Source organism: Callionymus lyra, chromosome 6 (assembly GCF_982586985.1).
Source record: "Callionymus lyra chromosome 6, fCalLyr1.hap1.1, whole genome shotgun sequence".
In the NCBI taxonomy this organism is placed as follows: domain Eukaryota; kingdom Metazoa; phylum Chordata; class Actinopteri; order Syngnathiformes; family Callionymidae; genus Callionymus; species Callionymus lyra.
Window position 1 is genome coordinate 27,486,211 of NC_141823.1, and position 19,125 is coordinate 27,505,335.

The 19,125-nt window shown below is 46.1% G+C and overlaps 21 non-coding genes across 21 annotated transcripts; 14 read left to right on the forward strand and 7 right to left on the reverse strand.

The window, feature by feature from the left end:
- Positions 1-261: 261 nt before the first annotated feature.
- trnan-guu (transfer RNA asparagine (anticodon GUU)) lies at positions 262-335 on the reverse strand. The gene has a single exon. It is a non-coding gene; the product is annotated as a tRNA-Asn (tRNA).
- Positions 336-743: 408 nt separating this feature from the next.
- Positions 744-883, forward strand: LOC148077989 (U4 spliceosomal RNA). The gene has a single exon (XR_015711780.1). It is a non-coding gene; the product is annotated as a U4 spliceosomal RNA (small nuclear RNA).
- Positions 884-1,371: 488 nt separating this feature from the next.
- On the forward strand, positions 1,372-1,482 carry LOC148077990 (U5 spliceosomal RNA). Its single transcript, XR_015711670.1, has one exon. It is a non-coding gene; the product is annotated as a U5 spliceosomal RNA (small nuclear RNA).
- Positions 1,483-1,908: 426 nt separating this feature from the next.
- Positions 1,909-1,982, reverse strand: trnan-guu (transfer RNA asparagine (anticodon GUU)). Its single transcript has one exon. It is a non-coding gene; the product is annotated as a tRNA-Asn (tRNA).
- Positions 1,983-2,390: 408 nt separating this feature from the next.
- Positions 2,391-2,530, forward strand: LOC148077992 (U4 spliceosomal RNA). The gene has a single exon (XR_015711745.1). It is a non-coding gene; the product is annotated as a U4 spliceosomal RNA (small nuclear RNA).
- Positions 2,531-3,021: 491 nt separating this feature from the next.
- On the forward strand, positions 3,022-3,135 carry LOC148077993 (U5 spliceosomal RNA). Its single transcript, XR_015711612.1, has one exon. It is a non-coding gene; the product is annotated as a U5 spliceosomal RNA (small nuclear RNA).
- Positions 3,136-3,578: 443 nt separating this feature from the next.
- Positions 3,579-3,652, reverse strand: trnan-guu (transfer RNA asparagine (anticodon GUU)). The gene has a single exon. It is a non-coding gene; the product is annotated as a tRNA-Asn (tRNA).
- Positions 3,653-10,086: 6,434 nt separating this feature from the next.
- LOC148077995 (U4 spliceosomal RNA) lies at positions 10,087-10,226 on the forward strand. Its single transcript, XR_015711746.1, has one exon. It is a non-coding gene; the product is annotated as a U4 spliceosomal RNA (small nuclear RNA).
- Positions 10,227-10,717: 491 nt separating this feature from the next.
- LOC148077996 (U5 spliceosomal RNA) lies at positions 10,718-10,831 on the forward strand. The gene has a single exon (XR_015711660.1). It is a non-coding gene; the product is annotated as a U5 spliceosomal RNA (small nuclear RNA).
- A 426-nt stretch (positions 10,832-11,257) lies between these two features.
- trnan-guu (transfer RNA asparagine (anticodon GUU)) lies at positions 11,258-11,331 on the reverse strand. Its single transcript has one exon. It is a non-coding gene; the product is annotated as a tRNA-Asn (tRNA).
- Positions 11,332-11,739: 408 nt separating this feature from the next.
- Positions 11,740-11,879, forward strand: LOC148077998 (U4 spliceosomal RNA). The gene has a single exon (XR_015711747.1). It is a non-coding gene; the product is annotated as a U4 spliceosomal RNA (small nuclear RNA).
- Positions 11,880-12,370: 491 nt separating this feature from the next.
- Positions 12,371-12,484, forward strand: LOC148077999 (U5 spliceosomal RNA). The gene has a single exon (XR_015711613.1). It is a non-coding gene; the product is annotated as a U5 spliceosomal RNA (small nuclear RNA).
- A 442-nt stretch (positions 12,485-12,926) lies between these two features.
- On the reverse strand, positions 12,927-13,000 carry trnan-guu (transfer RNA asparagine (anticodon GUU)). The gene has a single exon. It is a non-coding gene; the product is annotated as a tRNA-Asn (tRNA).
- A 408-nt stretch (positions 13,001-13,408) lies between these two features.
- Positions 13,409-13,547, forward strand: LOC148078001 (U4 spliceosomal RNA). Its single transcript, XR_015711782.1, has one exon. It is a non-coding gene; the product is annotated as a U4 spliceosomal RNA (small nuclear RNA).
- A 492-nt stretch (positions 13,548-14,039) lies between these two features.
- LOC148078002 (U5 spliceosomal RNA) lies at positions 14,040-14,153 on the forward strand. The gene has a single exon (XR_015711614.1). It is a non-coding gene; the product is annotated as a U5 spliceosomal RNA (small nuclear RNA).
- A 443-nt stretch (positions 14,154-14,596) lies between these two features.
- On the reverse strand, positions 14,597-14,670 carry trnan-guu (transfer RNA asparagine (anticodon GUU)). The gene has a single exon. It is a non-coding gene; the product is annotated as a tRNA-Asn (tRNA).
- Positions 14,671-15,078: 408 nt separating this feature from the next.
- On the forward strand, positions 15,079-15,218 carry LOC148078004 (U4 spliceosomal RNA). Its single transcript, XR_015711748.1, has one exon. It is a non-coding gene; the product is annotated as a U4 spliceosomal RNA (small nuclear RNA).
- A 491-nt stretch (positions 15,219-15,709) lies between these two features.
- Positions 15,710-15,823, forward strand: LOC148078005 (U5 spliceosomal RNA). Its single transcript, XR_015711615.1, has one exon. It is a non-coding gene; the product is annotated as a U5 spliceosomal RNA (small nuclear RNA).
- Positions 15,824-16,253: 430 nt separating this feature from the next.
- Positions 16,254-16,327, reverse strand: trnan-guu (transfer RNA asparagine (anticodon GUU)). Its single transcript has one exon. It is a non-coding gene; the product is annotated as a tRNA-Asn (tRNA).
- Positions 16,328-16,735: 408 nt separating this feature from the next.
- On the forward strand, positions 16,736-16,875 carry LOC148078007 (U4 spliceosomal RNA). The gene has a single exon (XR_015711749.1). It is a non-coding gene; the product is annotated as a U4 spliceosomal RNA (small nuclear RNA).
- A 491-nt stretch (positions 16,876-17,366) lies between these two features.
- LOC148078008 (U5 spliceosomal RNA) lies at positions 17,367-17,480 on the forward strand. The gene has a single exon (XR_015711616.1). It is a non-coding gene; the product is annotated as a U5 spliceosomal RNA (small nuclear RNA).
- The last annotated feature ends 1,645 nt before the right edge of the window (positions 17,481-19,125 follow it).

The window sequence follows — 19,125 nt, forward strand, 5'->3', positions numbered from 1 at the left end:
CCTGAATATTTGGTGCACCTGAAACAAAAAGTTTTGCTGCAATACATTAGAGAGTATTGATTCAGAGATGGTGCTCTCAAATCTTGTCCAGGTGTGTGGGCTTGTACCACACACCTTTCAGTTAATTGCCAAATGCACTAACCAATGTGGCCACAGAGACACATGCTAGGCAAGCATAGGCAAGCAAGGTTTATGTAACAAACACTATAGTTGTTTTTTTCAAAGTGGGAATTATATAAAGTCAACCTATTAAAACTAGGCCGTCCCTGGGTGGGCTTGAACCACCAACCTTTCGGTTAACAGCCGAACGCGCTAACCAATTGCGCGACAGAGACACATGCAAGACAAGCATAGGCAAGAAAAAAATTAAAATTGGTTTTTAATTGCACTGGGAATAATGTAAAATCCTTAGCTGCAGAAATGACACACACATTCTGGTTCACCTGATTTCTGATGTCCATCAAAGGCCTTGTTTGGGCAGTAGACAGCACATTAGTCTTGCGTCCTGAGATCCGAGCCTCACACAGGGCACTAAAAAAAGTAGTTATTAACGTTTTACAGTTGCTGCTTCCTGTGAAGATGTTCCTAGTCTGACAACGTATTTAACAATATGGAGAACATTCTTTCATGATGGCGATAACATTGTGTATCGTTGCCTATGAGGTTAATCGGAGGCCTAGGAAACCGTCATCTCGCATAGTGTGTAGCTACCAGGGGAGCCCATGCTTGGCATTGTGTATATTAGCTTTGCGCAGTGGCAGTATCGTAGCCCATGAGGTTTATCCGAGGCGTGATTATTGCTAGTTGAAAACTTTACCCAATACCCCGCCTTGATGACTTGAAATACAGTCGGCTATGGCAATTTTTGATGTCTCTCAGGAGACTAACTCGTGTGAAATACAATGGAAAAAAAATTACAGAATACACATGCACTAAATATGTATCAATGGAGGAGTTTTTGAAACGTTTTAAAATACATCTAGGAAGACTAACCTGTTGATGAATAGCTATATAGATGCAGATGAGTCTTGAAGATATTTTGGACCTCAGCTTCACTTTTCTAACTAGAATTGGCCAAATTCCAGGGGTACTGGGTGTTGGTGGTCCAGGATCTTCCGACAATTTTTACTGAGAACGCATTATACGAGTTAGTGAAATGATCTGTTTCAAACCAACATTTGTTAAAAAGTGACTTGAATACTGGAACATTGATATTTTTCATCAGCCAAATTGAATTTTTCAATTCCCATTCCCATTGCAGAATTTTTGGGGGATTCAGAACTATTTAGTAAGACGGCTCAGCGGGCCTCACCATTAGTTAAAGGCACATGATGGAGAATACGGCCTCTTCTCAAGCACTGGCTTATCAGTTCACTCGTGTTTCTCTTCAGATCGTATAAATCTTTCGCCTTTTACTAAAGATTTCCGTGGAGAGGGACATGAGTCTTTAATAATTTTTTGCTGCCCTTCTTTGGTGGGGCTTCATCATATGTTCAAGTAAAACAGCTGAATTTAGAAACTGTATGTTTCATGGAAGCATTTCCATCATTGAGCATCCTTAAAGTTTTGGTCACACTTGATCAAGTTTCCAACAGGCAGACAAAGCCTATCTGAGGCTGGGTTACTGTTATATTGGTTAAATGTCTTCCTGAATATTTGGTGCACCTGAAACAAAAAGTTTTGCTGCAATACATTAGAGAGTATTGATTCAGAGATGGTGCTCTCAAATCTTGTCCAGGTGTGTGGGCTTGTACCACACACCTTTCAGTTAATTGCCAAATGCACTAACCAATGTGGCCACAGAGACACATGCTAGGCAAGCATAGGCAAGCAAGGTTTATGTAACAAACACTATAGTTGTTTTTTTCAAAGTGGGAATTATATAAAGTCAACCTATTAAAACTAGGCCGTCCCTGGGTGGGCTTGAACCACCAACCTTTCGGTTAACAGCCGAACGCGCTAACCAATTGCGCCACAGAGACACATGCAAGACAAGCATAGGCAAGAAAAAAATTAAAGTTGGTTTCTAATTGCACTGGGAATAATGTAAAATCCTTAGCTGCAGAAATGACACACACATTCTGGTTCACCTGATTTCTGATGTCCATCAAAGGCCTTGTTTGGGCAGTAGACAGCACATTAGTCTTGCGTCCTGAGATCCGAGCCTCACACAGGGCACTAAAAAAAGTAGTTATTAACGTTTTACAGTTGCTGCTTCCTGTGAAGATGTTCCTAGTCTGGCAACGTATTTAACAATATGGAGAACATTCTTTCATGATGGCGATAACATTGTGTATCGTTGCCTATGAGGTTAATCGGAGGCCTAGGAAACCGTCATCTGGCATAGTGTGTAGCTACCAGGGGAGCCCATGCTTGGCATTGTGTATATTAGCTTTGCGCAGTGGCAGTATCGTAGCCCATGAGGTTTATCCGAGGCGCGATTATTGCTAGTTGAAAACTTTACCCAATACCCCGCCTTGACGACTTGAAATACAGTCGGCTATGGCAATTTTTGATGTCTCTCAGGAGACTAACTCGTTGTGTGAAATACAATGGAAAAAAGTTTACAGAATACACATGCACTAAATATGTATCAATGGAGGAGTTTTTGAAACGTTTTAAAATACATCTAGGAAGACTAACCTGTTGATGAATAGTTATATAGATGCAGATGAGTCTTGAAGATATTTTGGACCTCAGCTTCACTTTTCTAACTAGAATTGGCCAAATTCCAGGGGTACTGGGTGTTGGTGGTCCAGGATCTTCCGACAATTTTTACTGAGAACGCATTATACGAGTTAGTGAAATGATCTGTTTCAAACCAACATTTGTTAAAAATTGACTTGAATACTTGAACATTGATATTTTTCATCAGCCAAATTGAATTTTTCAATTCCCATTCCCATTGCAGAATTTTTGGGGGATTCAGAACTATTTAGTAAGACGGCTCAGCGGGCCTCACCATTAGTTAAAGGCACATGATGGAGAATACGGCCTCTTCTCAAGCACTGGCTTATCAGTTCACTCGTGTTTCTCTTCAGATCGTATAAATCTTTCGCCTTTTACTAAAGATTTCCGTGGAGAGGGACAACATGAGTCTTTAATAATTTTTTGCTGCCCTTCTTTGGTGGGGCTTCATCATATGTTCAAGTAAAACAGCTGAATTTAGAAACTGTATGTTTCATGGAAGCATTTCCATCATTGAGCATCCTTAAAGTTTTGGTCACACTTGATCAAGTTTCCAACAGGCAGACAAAGCCTATCTGAGGCTGGGTTACTGTTATATTGGTTAAATGTCTTCCTGAATATTTGGTGCACCTGAAACAAAAAGTTTTGCTGCTTTGTTTTTGATGGAATACATTAGAGAGTATTGATTCAGAGATGGTGCTCTCAAATCTTGTCCATCCCTGGGTGGGCTTGAACCACACACCTTTCAGTTAACTGCCAAATGCACTAACCAATGTGGCCACAGAGACACATGCTAGGCAAGCATAGGCAAGCAAGGTTTATGTAACAAACACTATAGTTGTTTTTTTTCAAAGTGGGAATTATATAAAGTCAACCTATTAAAACTAGGCCGTCCCTGGGTGGGCTTGAACCACCAACCTTTCGGTTAACAGCCGAACGCGCTAACCATTTGCGCCACAGAGACACATGCAAGACAAGCATAGGCAAGAAAAAAATTAAAATTGGTTTTTAATTGCACTGGGAATAATGTAAAATCCTTAGCTGCAGAAATGACACACACATTCTGGTTCTGCGTCATTGGTGCTCCGCCCTCCAACGGCTTCGCTATGGGTTTACCCCGAGGCACCGCCTCGTCTCTGAGAAAGCTTAATGAACTCGCCACCCAGCAGGGGGCAGTACCTTCCTATAAAGGCGGGCAGCACCCGCCGCACTCCTTTTTCAACTCAGCGAGAAAGCTCCTGACAGTGGAATGTAATGATGGCGAATGAATATTGAAGTGAACCATGTGTACACGAAGACTCCCTGAAGAGGAGACACACATGTCTGCTTCGTTTTGCCTAGAGGCCCAAATCACACGGGATGATTATCTGGCCTTCCGAGCGCTTCCCACGGCTTTTGACAGTGTTGGGAAGCGTTCGAGGTTTGTCGACCCACGCCGCCTCAGATCATGATTATGATCAACACAGGACTGCCGTGTTGTTATTTTAAACAACACGGCAGTCCTGTGCGCTGCACTCGACAAGCTCACGTTCCAACGTGTTGGGCCCTGATGAGTCGAGCTAAGTCGTCCATCGGTCATGAACAGATGTCGACGAGGAGGACGACTGGCTCGCTGCATGGAGTCGACCATGGGGTATGCGAGAGCGATCAGGTGAGTATCTCTTGCAGGTCTCATGGCCCTCCTGCAGCGCACTCGACGGGTTCACTTGAGAGGTATTAGTGTGCATGTGGCTCCGCCTGTGAGTGTGACGTATTCACAGGCGTCATTAGAGACTTTCGCCGCTAATGCTAAGCTAACATGCTCCGCCGTTCATAGACGGCGAGAGTTTCCTCTCAGAACACAGTTCGGATGAGGTTTTAAACCCCTTCGTCCGGGTCATGCCGAGACTGTAATAACGGAGTCTGTCCACACGAATGAAGGGCAGACTCAACCATGTGCTTTGTTTCCAGATAAGCAAATGTCCACGAGACCGGCTTGATCAGCTGTGTTTACTTCACTTCCGTGTTGACATGCGCTGACGGGGTTTGACCGCCGATGAGCGTTGTCAAAAAAATCCCGGCGCCATGGATGACGTCACGTTGGCGGAGAAACGTCATGGATGACGTCACGTTGGCGGAGAAACGTCATGGATGACGTCACGTTTGGCGGAGAAACGCCATGGAACGGACGCACCATTGAGAGGAATGGCCCGGCAGGAGGCGGCGCAGCTCCGCCATCACCTGCATGGGCGTGATGACGAGGCGCGACGAGGATACGCGGAGAAGATCCCGTTCGTCGGCCTGATAAGCAAATGTCCACGAGACCGGCTTGATCAGCTGTGTTTACTTCCGTGTTGACATGCGCTGACGGGGTTTGACCGCCGATGAGCGTTGTCAAGAAAATCCCGGCGCCATGGATGACGTCACGTTTGGCGGAGAAACGTCATGGATGACGTCACGTTTGGCGTGATGACGATGCGCGACGGGGATACGCGGAGACGGAGATCCCGTTCGTCGGCATCATCATCTGGTGCTGGGGGGAAGCGTCACCAGAGACCAGCCACCCCAGCAGCACCAACAACATCGGCAACAGCGGCGGCGTGCGACGAGTGAGCGTCGCCAAGATCCGCAGCGCGAGCCGGGGAGTCAGCAGCAGAGTCGACGGCCGAGGGCTCCTCCCCCTCCCTATTCATTCAAGGGAATGTGTCGGGAATAAAACAAGAGAACGTATGACGTTTCTGTGGTTCGTTCTGAGAGAGATGTTGGTAGTGTGCATGTGTTTCCGCCTGTGAGTGTGACGTATTCACAGGCGTCATTAGAAACTTTCGCCGCTAATGCTAAGCTAACATGCTCCGCCGGTCATAGACGGCGTGATTTTCCTCTCATAACACAGTCCGAAGGAGGTTTTAAACCCCTTCGTCCGGGTCATACCGAGACTGCAATAACGGAGTCTGTCCACACGAATGAGGGGCAGACTCCAACCACATGTGTTTTGTTTACAGACGAGCAGAGGTCCGCGAGACCGGCTGAATCAGCTGTGTTTACTTCCGCGTCAACCAGCGCTCGTGCCCGACAGAGCGTGACAGCTGATGAGGTGAGTGGAACTTGTCCGGACATGTCTATGTTAACCGGAGGTTGTTCCTTCCCCCACAGCGCTGTCTACAAACACTGGCACCGTGGAGGACGTCACGTTTGGCGGCGGAGAAGCGCCATGGAACTGACGCAACCTGGTGTTTTTACGCGCGAGTTTTTTCGCCGTTCTGAGACCAGGCGAGGGCGAGGAACTTCCGTCCCGTCTGGTCGATCAACTGGAGAGGTGCGTGGCGGTCGGATCTCACGAGTGACGAACAGGTCGGGACCGCCAGCGGGGCTGGAGAATGTACGGGACCGGGTGAGTGATGCGGTGCCGACGCGCGCGCGACCTAACTCACTTCAGCTCCGGGTTAATTCTCCAGCGCTTTCCTCCACATCGCGGGTTTTGTCAGCTCCGGTGACACTAAGAAGTGCTCAGGGAGTTGGGAATACTTCCGGGGGGGGAAGGGAACACGCACGACGCGCATCTGAGGTGTCTCACGCGCACTTGCGCGCTTCTCCCACAGAGCCGGCTTTTATGTATGAGAGTGGGGGTTCTAGTGAATCCAACTCGAGTACATGCTCTGTGGATTCAAGAGATAGAGACGCGGCTTGTGTGATGCCCTTTCGTCTACGGCCCGTCCATGGGGGGCGGGCCGGAGGACTACCCAAGGTTCGCCAGGGCTGCGGTTCTGACAGAACATTATTCGGCTTGGAGTCGCCTGGTTTTACTTCTAGGACCCACTTGGCTGGGGGGAGTAATCAGGCGGGGCTATGCGCTACAGTTTGCCCGTCAACCCCCGCGTTTTTCAGGGATTCTCTGGACGCGTATGGTGGAGCAGGAGAAACTATCCTGTTTGAGAAACGAGGTGTCTACTCTGCTGCAGAAGGAGGTCGTAGAACTGGTCCCTGCAGCCGAGATGATGACAGGGTTTAACTCCCGGTACTTCCTCGTGGCGAAGAAGACCGGGGGTTGGAGGCCCATTCTGGACCTCAGCTATTTGAACAAGTTCATAGCTACCCGCCCGTTTCGCATGTTGACGGTCAAGAAACTGCTTTCAGGTGTATGTCCAGGAGATTGGATGACATCTATCGACCTGACCGACGCGTACTTTCACATACCGATAGTCAAGAGACATCGAAAGTACTTGCGTTTCGCCCTCGAGGGTCGGGTGTTTCAGTACACTCGACTTCCGTTCGGCTACTCTCTGGCACCCAGGACCTTCACCAAGTGTGTGGAAGCGGCAGTGGAGCCTTTGAGAGTGAGTGGGGTAAGGATCTTGACCTATCTGGACGACTGGTTGATCCTTGCCAGGTCAGAGGCAGAAAGTTACGCTCACACACAGAAGGTGTTGAGCCATATTGCCACCCTGGGGTTCACAGTGAACCTCAGCAAGAGCGCTCTGACTCCAGTTCAACAGTTAGTTTACCTGGGGGTACTGTTGAACTCGGAGGAAGGATACGCGCGCCTCCCGGACGTGCGTATCCAGCCCATTCTCCGACTGACAACACAGTTGCTGGAAGCTCGGTGTCACGTGACAACAGCAGGCACTGTTATGTCCCTCCTGGGGCTCATGGCGGCAGCCCACACGGTTGTTCGGCTGGGCTTGCTGCACATGAGGGAGCTTCAGAGATGGTTTGGTCGTCTCAAGCTAGACCTCAAGCGGGAAAGAGGTCGGAAAGTGCGCCTTCCCGCTCGGGTTTTGCAGGACATCCAGTTCTGGAACTCTCACGCCAACCTCAGACGGAGAGTTCCATTGGGTTGCGTCCTTCGTTACACTCAAGTGTTCACAGACGCTTCCCTGACAGGTTGGGGAGGCACCTCGGGTCAGGCCTATGCCAGTGGGGTCTGGAGCAGTCCGGTGCTCAGACACATAAACTGGCTAGAGCTGAAGGCGATTCACAATGTCCTGCTTCACCTCTCTCCCCAACTGTCACAGTCCAACGTCCTAGTATTTTCAGACAGCTCCACCGCCGTGGCGTACGTAAATCGCCAAGGTGGAGTCAGATCCCCAGCCCTTCTGTGTGTGGCAAGGAAGATTTGGCTGTGGGCGGACTGTCACCTGCTTTCGCTCAGAGCCCAGCACGTCCCGGGCGAGCTGAATGCAGTAGCGGACAGACTGTCGAGGGGGGCCGTCCAGGACGAATGGGGTCTGTCCGAGGCAGTGGCAAGCGAGATCTGGTCTCGATTCGGTCACCCGGTTGCAGACCTCTTCGCCAGCAAGGAGAACTTCAAATGCCCTCTTTGGTTCTCCCTCAGGGCTTCGGACCGCCCCCCACTAGGCGTGGACGCTTTAGCCCATTCGAGGTGGCCGGTCGGTCTGCTGTTTGCCTTCCCTCCTCCGCGGCTCCTTCTCCCCCTGATTCGGAGGACGAGGCGGGGGGGGCTGAGGTTAATTCTAGTGGCACCAGACTCCCCGGGGGCGCTCTGGTTCCCAGAGCTGGTGCGCATGGCGGTCGGGGCCCCGTGGGCCATCCCTTGGGGCCCCGCTGCCCTGTGTCATGCGGGGGGGGACACTGACAGCGCCCCCGGTGCTGGGCCGGCCTCTCAAGGTGTGGCTCCTGCACGGGACGAGCTGATCGGGACCCTGGACCCGGACGTTCTCCACACGCTGGAGAACGCCCGGGCCCCATCAACACGTAGGCTTTATGCCTCAAAGTGGGGGATATTCTCCCGCTGGTGTTCAGACAGGTCCTTGGACCCCAGCTCTTGTTTGGTCTCCGCTATCCTGTCTTTCCTGCAACTTTTGCTGGATAACGGGCGGACTGTGGCGACACTGAGAGTGTTCGCATCAGCCATAGCGACGAGGCATGTCGGTTTTGAGGGTGCTTCGGTTCGCGCCCACCCTTTGGTGGCGCGTTTCCTGCGGGGTGCCTGCAGGCTTCGACCTCCTGCAAGGCCTTCCAGCCCTCAGTGGGATCTCCAGTTGGTACTGGACTCTCTCACAGGGCCGACCTTCGAGCCTCTTGACCAAGTCCCACTGGATATCTTGTCTTTCAAGGTATCGCTCCTTCTGGCACTAACAACCACGAAGAGAGCAAGTGAGCTTTGTGCCCTCTCCATTAGCCCTGAGTGTCTTTCCTTTGGCGTCGAGGAGTCTTCGGTGTCTTTGCGTCCTAACCCAGCGTTCCGCCCGAAGATTCTGAGTTCCTTGTTCCGGGCGACGACCTTCACGCTGCGGGCCTTCACCCGCCGCCTCACTCGGACCCGGGTCAGGAGCGTCTCCACCTGTTGTGTCCAGTGAGGGCGTTGGCCTGTTACTTGCGGCGGGTGGCCGAGTTTAGGCGCTCTGATGCCCTTTTTGTCTGCCACGGTAGATGCCGGCGGGGAGAGGCACTCTCCCCCCAGAGGTTCTCTCATTGGGTGAGATCGGCCATTATCCGTGCCTACCGAGCAGCGGGTGGATCCGCTCCTAGCGGTCTGAGGGCACATTCCACCCGTGGCGTGGCAGCCTCAGTGGCTCTTTTGCGGGGTGTGGCAGCAGAGGATATCTGCTCTGCTGCCTCTTGGGCGTCCACGTCTACCTTCGCTAAGGCCTATCTCCTCGACGTAACGGCGGGATCAGTAGCTCATACTGTCTTGAGCGCTGTTGTGCCCCCCTCAGGGCCCACGGCTCAAGTGGGTTTGGACCCTGGGCCGGCGGGGCCCTAGTGATGCTGCTCCAGGAGCGGCGTCCAGCTGGGGGTACATTTATCCCGTCAGGCTTCGCCTTTTGGGTAAACCCATAGCGAAGCCGTTGGAGGGCGGAGCACCAATGACGCAGAACCCCTGAGTTATCTATTATAACCTCAGGTTCTGCGAGTTGGTGCGAAGCCCTCCAACCTCGTCGCCCAGCGGCCGCCCTTCTCGCTGAGTTTTCAGTTGGAGAAAGTGCGGCGGGTGCTGCCCGCCTTTATAGGAAGGTACTGCCCCCTGCTGGGTGGCGAGTTCATTAAGCTTTCTCAGAGACGAGGCGGTGCCTCGGGGTAAACCCATAGCGAAGCCGTTGGAGGGCTTCGCACCAACTCGCAGAACCTGAGGTTATAATAGATAACTCAGGGGTTCACCTGATTTCTGATGTCCATCAAAGGCCTTGTTTGGGCAGTAGACAGCACATTAGTCTTGCGTCCTGAGATCCGAGCCTCACACAGGGCACTAAAAAAAGTAGTTATTAACGTTTTACAGTTGCTGCTTCCTGTGAAGATGTTCCTAGTCTGACAACGTATTTAACAATATGGAGAACATTCTTTCATGATGGCGATAACATTGTGTATCGTTGCCTATGAGGTTAATCGGAGGCCTAGGAAACCGTCATCTCGCATAGTGTGTAGCTACCAGGGGAGCCCATGCTTGGCATTGTGTATATTAGCTTTGCGCAGTGGCAGTATCGTAGCCCATGAGGTTTATCCGAGGCGCGATTATTGCTAGTTGAAAACTTTACCCAATACCCCGCCTTGACGACTTGAAATACAGTCGGCTATGGCAATTTTTGATGTCTCTCAGGAGACTAACTCGTTGTGTGAAATACAATGGAAAAAAGTTTACAGAATACACATGCACTAAATATGTATCAATGGAGGAGTTTTTGAAACGTTTTAAAATACATCTAGGAAGACTAACCTGTTGATGAATAGTTATATAGATGCAGATGAGTCTTGAAGATATTTTGGACCTCAGCTTCACTTTTCTAACTAGAATTGGCCAAATTCCAGGGGTACTGGGTGTTGGTGGTCCAGGATCTTCCGACAATTTTTACTGAGAACGCATTATACGAGTTAGTGAAATGATCTGTTTCAAACCAACATTTGTTAAAAAGTGACTTGAATACTTGAACATTGATATTTTTCATCAGCCAAATTGAATTTTTCAATTCCCATTCCCATTGCAGAATTTTTGGGGGATTCAGAACTATTTAGTAAGACGGCTCAGCGGGCCTCACCATTAGTTAAAGGCACATGATGGAGAATACGGCCTCTTCTCAAGCACTGGCTTATCAGTTCACTCGTCTTTCTCTTCAGATCGTATAAATCTTTCGCCTTTTACTAAAGATTTCCGTGGAGAGGGACAACATGAGTCTTTAATAATTTTTTGCTGCCCTTCTTTGGTGGGGCTTCATCATATGTTCAAGTAAAACAGCTGAATTTAGAAACTGTATGTTTCATGGAAGCATTTCCATCATTGAGCATCCTTAAAGTTTTGGTCACACTTGATCAAGTTTCCAACAGGCAGACAAAGCCTATCTGAGGCTGGGTTACTGTTATATTGGTTAAATGTCTTCCTGAATATTTGGTGCACCTGAAACAAAAAGTTTTGCTGCAATACATTAGAGAGTATTGATTCAGAGATGGTGCTCTCAAATCTTGTCCAGGTGTGTGGGCTTGTACCACACACCTTTCAGTTAATTGCCAAATGCACTAACCAATGTGGCCACAGAGACACATGCTAGGCAAGCATAGGCAAGCAAGGTTTATGTAACAAACACTATAGTTGTTTTTTTCAAAGTGGGAATTATATAAAGTCAACCTATTAAAACTAGGCCGTCCCTGGGTGGGCTTGAACCACCAACCTTTCGGTTAACAGCCGAACGCGCTAACCAATTGCGCCACAGAGACACATGCAAGACAAGCATAGGCAAGAAAAAAATTAAAGTTGGTTTCTAATTGCACTGGGAATAATGTAAAATCCTTAGCTGCAGAAATGACACACACATTCTGGTTCACCTGATTTCTGATGTCCATCAAAGGCCTTGTTTGGGCAGTAGACAGCACATTAGTCTTGCGTCCTGAGATCCGAGCCTCACACAGGGCACTAAAAAAAGTAGTTATTAACGTTTTACAGTTGCTGCTTCCTGTGAAGATGTTCCTAGTCTGACAACGTATTTAACAATATGGAGAACATTCTTTCATGATGGCGATAACATTGTGTATCGTTGCCTATGAGGTTAATCGGAGGCCTAGGAAACCGTCATCTCGCATAGTGTGTAGCTACCAGGGGAGCCCATGCTTGGCATTGTGTATATTAGCTTTGCGCAGTGGCAGTATCGTAGCCCATGAGGTTTATCCGAGGCGCGATTATTGCTAGTTGAAAACTTTACCCAATACCCCGCCTTGACGACTTGAAATACAGTCGGCTATGGCAATTTTTGATGTCTCTCAGGAGACTAACTCGTTGTGTGAAATACAATGGAAAAAAGTTTACAGAATACACATGCACTAAATATGTATCAATGGAGGAGTTTTTGAAACGTTTTAAAATACATCTAGGAAGACTAACCTGTTGATGAATAGTTATATAGATGCAGATGAGTCTTGAAGATATTTTGGACCTCAGCTTCACTTTTCTAATTAGAATTGGCCAAATTCCAGGGGTACTGGGTGTTGGTGGTCCAGGATCTTCCGACAATTTTTACTGAGAATGCATTATACGAGTTAGTGAAATGATCTGTTTCAAACCAACATTTGTTAAAAATTGACTTGAATACTTGAACATTGATATTTTTCATCAGCCAAATTGAATTTTTCAATTCCCATTCCCATTGCAGAATTTTTGGGGGATTCAGAACTATTTAGTAAGACGGCTCAGCGGGCCTCACCATTAGTTAAAGGCACATGATGGAGAATACGGCCTCTTCTCAAGCACTGGCTTATCAGTTCACTCGTGTTTCTCTTCAGATCGTATAAATCTTTCGCCTTTTACTAAAGATTTCCGTGGAGAGGGACAACATGAGTCTTTAATAATTTTTTGCTGCCCTTCTTTGGTGGGGCTTCATCATATGTTCAAGTAAAACAGCTGAATTTAGAAACTGTATGTTTCATGGAAGCATTTCCATCATTGAGCATCCTTAAAGTTTTGGTCACACTTGATCAAGTTTCCAACAGGCAGACAAAGCCTATCTGAGGCTGGGTTACTGTTATATTGGTTAAATGTCTTCCTGAATATTTGGTGCACCTGAAACAAAAAGTTTTGCTGCTTTGTTTTTGATGGAATACATTAGAGAGTATTGATTCAGAGATGGTGCTCTCAAATCTTGTCCATCCCTGGGTGGGCTTGAACCACACACCTTTCAGTTAACTGCCAAATGCACTAACCAATGTGGCCACAGAGACACATGCTAGGCAAGCATAGGCAAGCAAGGTTTATGTAACAAACACTATAGTTGTTTTTTTCAAAGTGGGTATTATATAAAGTCAACCTATTAAAACTAGGCCGTCCCTGGGTGGGCTTGAACCACCAACCTTTCGGTTAACAGCCGAACGCGCTAACCAATTGCACCACAGAGACACATGCAAGACAAGCATAGGCAAGAAAAAAATTAAAATTGGTTTTTAATTGCACTGGGAATAATGTAAAATCCTTAGCTGCAGAAATGACACACACATTCTGGTTCACCTGATTTCTGATGTCCATCAAAGGCCTTGTTTGGGCAGTAGACAGCACATTAGTCTTGCGTCCTGAGATCCGAGCCTCACACAGGGCACTAAAAAAAGTAGTTATTAACGTTTTACAGTTGCTGCTTCCTGTGAAGATGTTCCTAGTCTGACAACGTATTTAACAATATGGAGAACATTCTTTCATGATGGCGATAACATTGTGTATCGTTGCCTATGAGGTTAATCGGAGGCCTAGGAAACCGTCATCTCGCATAGTGTGTAGCTACCAGGGTAGCCCATGCTTGGCATTGTGTATATTAGCTTTGCGCAGTGGCAGTATCGTAGCCCATGAGGTTTATCCGAGGCGTGATTATTGCTAGTTGAAAACTTTACCCAATACCCCGCCTTGACGACTTGAAATACAGTCGGCTATGGCAATTTTTGATGTCTCTCAGGACACTAACTCGTTGTGTGAAATACAATGGAAAAAAGTTTACAGAATACACATGCACTAAATATGTATCAATGGAGGAGTTTTTGAAACGTTTTAAAATACATCTAGGAAGACTAACCTGTTGATGAATAGTTATATAGATGCAGATGAGTCTTGAAGATATTTTGGACCTCAGCTTCACTTTTCTAACTAGAATTGGCCAAATTCCAGGGGTAATGGGTGTTGGTGGTCCAGGATCTTCCGACAATTTTTACTGAGAACGCATTATACGAGTTAGTGAAATGATCTGTTTCAAACCAACATTTGTTAAAAAGTGACTTGAATACTTGAACATTGATATTTTTCATCAGCCAAATTGAATTTTTCAATTCCCATTCCCATTGCAGAATTTTTGGGGGATTCAGAACTATTTAGTAAGACGGCTCAGCGGGCCTCACCATTAGTTAAAGGCACATGATGGAGAATACGGCCTCTTCTCAAGCACTGGCTTATCAGTTCACTCGTGTTTCTCTTCAGATCGTATAAATCTTTCGCCTTTTACTAAAGATTTCCGTGGAGAGGGACAACATGAGTCTTTAATAATTTTTTGCTGCCCTTCTTTGGTGGGGCTTCATCATATGTTCAAGTAAAACAGCTGAATTTAGAAACTGTATGTTTCATGGAAGCATTTCCATCATTGAGCATCCTTAAAGTTTTGGTCACACTTGATCAAGTTTCCAACAGGCAGACAAAGCCTATCTGAGGCTGGGTTACTGTTATATTGGTTAAATGTCTTCCTGAATATTTGGTGCACCTGAAACAAAAAGTTTTGCTGCTTTGTTTTTGATGGAATACATTAGAGAGTATTGATTCAGAGATGGTGCTCTCAAATCTTGTCCATCCCTGGGTGGGCTTGAACCACACACCTTTCAGTTAACTGCCAAATGCACTAACCAATGTGGCCACAGAGACACATGCTAGGCAAGCATAGGCAAGCAAGGTTTATGTAACAAACACTATAGTTGTTTTTTTTCAAAGTGGGAATTATATAAAGTCAACCTATTAAAACTAGGCCGTCCCTGGGTGGGCTTGAACCACCAACCTTTCGGTTAACAGCCGAACGCGCTAACCATTTGCGCCACAGAGACACATGCAAGACAAGCATAGGCAAGAAAAAAATTAAAATTGGTTTTTAATTGCACTGGGAATAATGTAAAATCCTTAGCTGCAGAAATGACACACACATTCTGGTTCACCTGATTTCTGATGTCCATCAAAGGCCTTGTTTGGGCAGTAGACAGCACATTAGTCTTGCGTCCTGAGATCCGAGCCTCACACAGGGCACTAAAAAAAGTAGTTATTAACGTTTTACAGTTGCTGCTTCCTGTGAAGATGTTCCTAGTCTGACAACGTATTTAACAATATGGAGAACATTCTTTCATGATGGCGATAACATTGTGTATCGTTGCCTATGAGGTTAATCGGAGGCCTAGGAAACCGTCATCTCGCATAGTGTGTAGCTACCAGGGGAGCCCATGCTTGGCATTGTGTATATTAGCTTTGCGCAGTGGCAGTATCGTAGCCCATGAGGTTTATCCGAGGCGCGATTATTGCTAGTTGAAAACTTTACCCAATACCCCGCCTTGACGACTTGAAATACAGTCGGCTATGGCAATTTTTGATGTCTCTCAGGAGACTAACTCGTTGTGTGAAATACAATGGAAAAAAGTTTACAGAATACACATGCACTAAATATGTATCAATGGAGGAGTTTTTGAAACGTTTTAAAATACATCTAGGAAGACTAACCTGTTGATGAATAGTTATATAGATGCAGATGAGTCTTGAAGATATTTTGGACCTCAGCTTCACTTTTCTAACTAGAATTGGCCAAATTCCAGGGGTACTGGGTGTTGGTGGTCCAGGATCTTCCGACAATTTTTACTGAGAACGCATTATACGAGTTAGTGAAATGATCTGTTTCAAACCAACATTTGTTAAAAAGTGACTTGAATACTTGAACATTGATATTTTTCATCAGCCAAATTGAATTTTTCAATTCCCATTCCCATTGCAGAATTTTTGGGGGATTCAGAACTATTTAGTAAGACGGCTCAGCGGGCCTCACCATTAGTTAAAGGCACATGATGGAGAATACGGCCTCTTCTCAAGCACTGGCTTATCAGTTCACTCGTGTTTCTCTTCAGATCGTATAAATCTTTCGCCTTTTACTAAAGATTTCCGTGGAGAGGGACAACATGAGTCTTTAATAATTTTTTGCTGCCCTTCTTTGGTGGGGCTTCATCATATGTTCAAGTAAAACAGCTGAATTTAGAAACTGTATGTTTCATGGAAGCATTTCCATCATTGAGCATCCTTAAAGTTTTGGTCACACTTGATCAAGTTTCCAACAGGCAGACAAAGCCTATCTGAGGCTGGGTTACTGTTAAATTGGTTAAATGTCTTCCTGAATATTTGGTGCACCTGAAACAAAAAGTTTTGCTGCTTTGTTTTTGATGGAATACATTAGAGAGTATTGATTCAGAGATGGTGCTCTCAAATCTTGTCCAGGTGTGTGGGCTTGTACCACACACCTTTCAGTTAACTGCCAAATGCACTAACCAATGTGGCCACAGAGACACATGCTAGGCAAGCATGGGTTATGTAACAAACACTATAGTTGTTTTTTTCAAAGTGGGAATTATATAAAGTCAACCTATTAAAACTAGGCCGTCCCTGGGTGGGCTTGAACCACCAACCTTTTGGTTAACAGCCGAACGCGATAACCAATTGCGCCACAGAGACACATGCAAGACAAGCATAGGCAAGAAAAAAATTAAAGTTGGTTTTTAATTGCACTGGGAATAATGTAAAATCCTTAGCTGCAGAAATGACACACACATTCTGGTTCACCTGATTTCTGATGTCCATCACAGGCCTTGTTTGGGCAGTAGACAGCACATTAATCTTGCGTCCTGAGATCCGAGCCTCACACAGGGCACTAAAAAAAGTAGTTATTAACGTTTTACAGTTGCTGCTTCCTGTGAAGATGTTCCTAGTCTGACAACGTATTTAACAATATGGAGAACATTCTTTCATGATGGCGATAACATTGTGTATCGTTGCCTATGAGGTTAATCGGAGGCCTAGGAAACCGTCATCTCGCATAGTGTGTAGCTACCAGGGGAGCCCATGCTTGGCATTGTGTATATTAGCTTTGCGCAGTGGCAGTATCGTAGCCCATGAGGTTTATCCGAGGCGCGATTATTGCTAGTTGAAAACTTTACCCAATACCCCGCCTTGACGACTTGAAATACAGTCGGCTATGGCAATTTTTGATGTCTCTCAGGAGACTAACTCGTTGTGTGAAATACAATGGAAAAAAGTTTACAGAATACACATGCACTAAATATGTATCAATGGAGGAGTTTTTGAAACGTTTTAAAATACATCTAGGAAGACTAACCTGTTGATGAATAGTTATATAGATGCAGATGAGTCTTGAAGATATTTTGGACCTCAGCTTCACTTTTCTAACTAGAATTGGCCAAATTCCAGGGGTACTGGGTGTTGGTGGTCCAGGATCTTCCGACAATTTTTACTGAGAACGCATTATACGAGTTAGTGAAATGATCTGTTTCAAACCAACATTTGTTAAAAAGTGACTTGAATACTTGAACATTGATATTTTTCATCAGCCAAATTGAATTTTTCAATTCCCATTCCCATTGCAGAATTTTTGGGGGATTCAGAACTATTTAGTAAGACGGCTCAGCGGGCCTCACCATTAGTTAAAGGCACATGATGGAGAATACGGCCTCTTCTCAAGCACTGGCTTATCAGTTCACTCGTGTTTCTCTTCAGATCGTATAAATCTTTCGCCTTTTACTAAAGATTTCCGTGGAGAGGGACAACATGAGTCTTTAATAATTTTTTGCTGCCCTTCTTTGGTGGGGCTTCATCATATGTTCAAGTAAAACTCCTCCTTACATCACTGATCTGATCCAGCCTTACACCCCAGCTCGGGCTCTGAGGTCTGTGGATCAGAATCTACTTATGGTTACACGCACACGGCTCAGGACCAGAGAAACTCCTGTTGTGTTTTCAGTTTTATCTTGACCTTTAAAGTATATACTTTATTCCGATTTTTTTCTTCTTTCTTCTTGATTTCGGCTAAATAGCAAAATATATAAATAAGGCCCTTTGCTTTATATTTAAAATATGGCATTAAGGGTTACACAAATTAAATTTAGGTCGCAGCATGATCACCCTCTAGGGGAATGGGAAGGGCATGAACTTCGATGGGTATGTGACGCAATTCCCCAGAAGTTCACACGTCTTGTACGAGGGGAGGTTGCAAGGAAATTTGCTGTATTTTTATCTACAAAGAGGCAACTGATTTAACTTTTTCTTCTTGTTCTCTTTTTTAAAACTCTGACAGGATTTGTAAAATCATAATGTGGGCTACAGACGCATTGTGTTCACAGTTTTGACGTTCAGTTTTTGAAGTTTGGTTCTGGCAACGAAATTCCGTTGCTTAGCAACCATTGAAAACAGAGCCGAGTGAATGTATATATAAAAAGTATATATATTAATAAGTTAAAAATAGTGCAATATAGTATAAACAGAATAAATACACCATATATTTTAAATAGTGCATAGCTCAAGTAATTTCATTCAGCAGTCTGATGGTTTTTAAGTTTTTTATAAAGAATTTTTCTACAGATCGGGACCTTTACTGCCCGGGGCTATTGACCTTAACAGTCGCAGGGAGAAAGTGTCCGATCAATCGTAAAGCTTGTATTTTGTTTGACTTGAAGCAGCAAATAAACGACCCGTGACACTCTGCATTGACCATCTTTCTCCACAAAGCGAAGCATTAAGAACCGGGACGGGAAGTGACGTCGTGTTGGAGCAACGGAACGGACTCCGTGTTTTGAACGTTTTAACCTCAACAATGGACAAGCCCTGGTCGGACCTCGTGTTGATGACGATGCCTTTTCTTTTAGTTGTTTGTCACTGATGACTGTGTTGGCTCCGGCTGGAGCTTGTAGAAGAGGTGACATCATGCAACTCCTGGTTGCAGGGACAACAATCCTCCAACAAAAGTGGTGGTAACATCACTCAAGCCAGACTGAGAAAAATCATACAGGCGGCAACAAGAGAGCTCATCTGTCTGCTCACTGGCAGGGGCAACAGATTGGGGCTTACATGGTGACAACAATTCAGGCCATAAACGGGTTTCAGGTTTATGGTTTCACTTCCCATAGCAAGAACTTGCAGATGCCATTGCTCGGCGAGATGAAGCAGGCATGCTGGCAGCTTTTGCTGAGTACATTGACCCAGCTCCACCTCACGCAGGTGGTGGTGCTCCCGCTGCTCCAGGGGCAGCATTAGGTCATTGGGCAGGTTGGGAGTTTTCACTTCGCACACAGCCTCAAGCCAATTTAAAGAACACAAGCTTTGTGAACCTGCTGTATGCAGCCTTACAACTCTCCATTCAGGCAGGAGGGAATTTGAGTCTGAGAGGGTACGAAGCAAAGGAGAATGTTACTGTCTCTGTCAAGCTGCAAACAAGTACAGGTTAAACATCTGGGCCTATC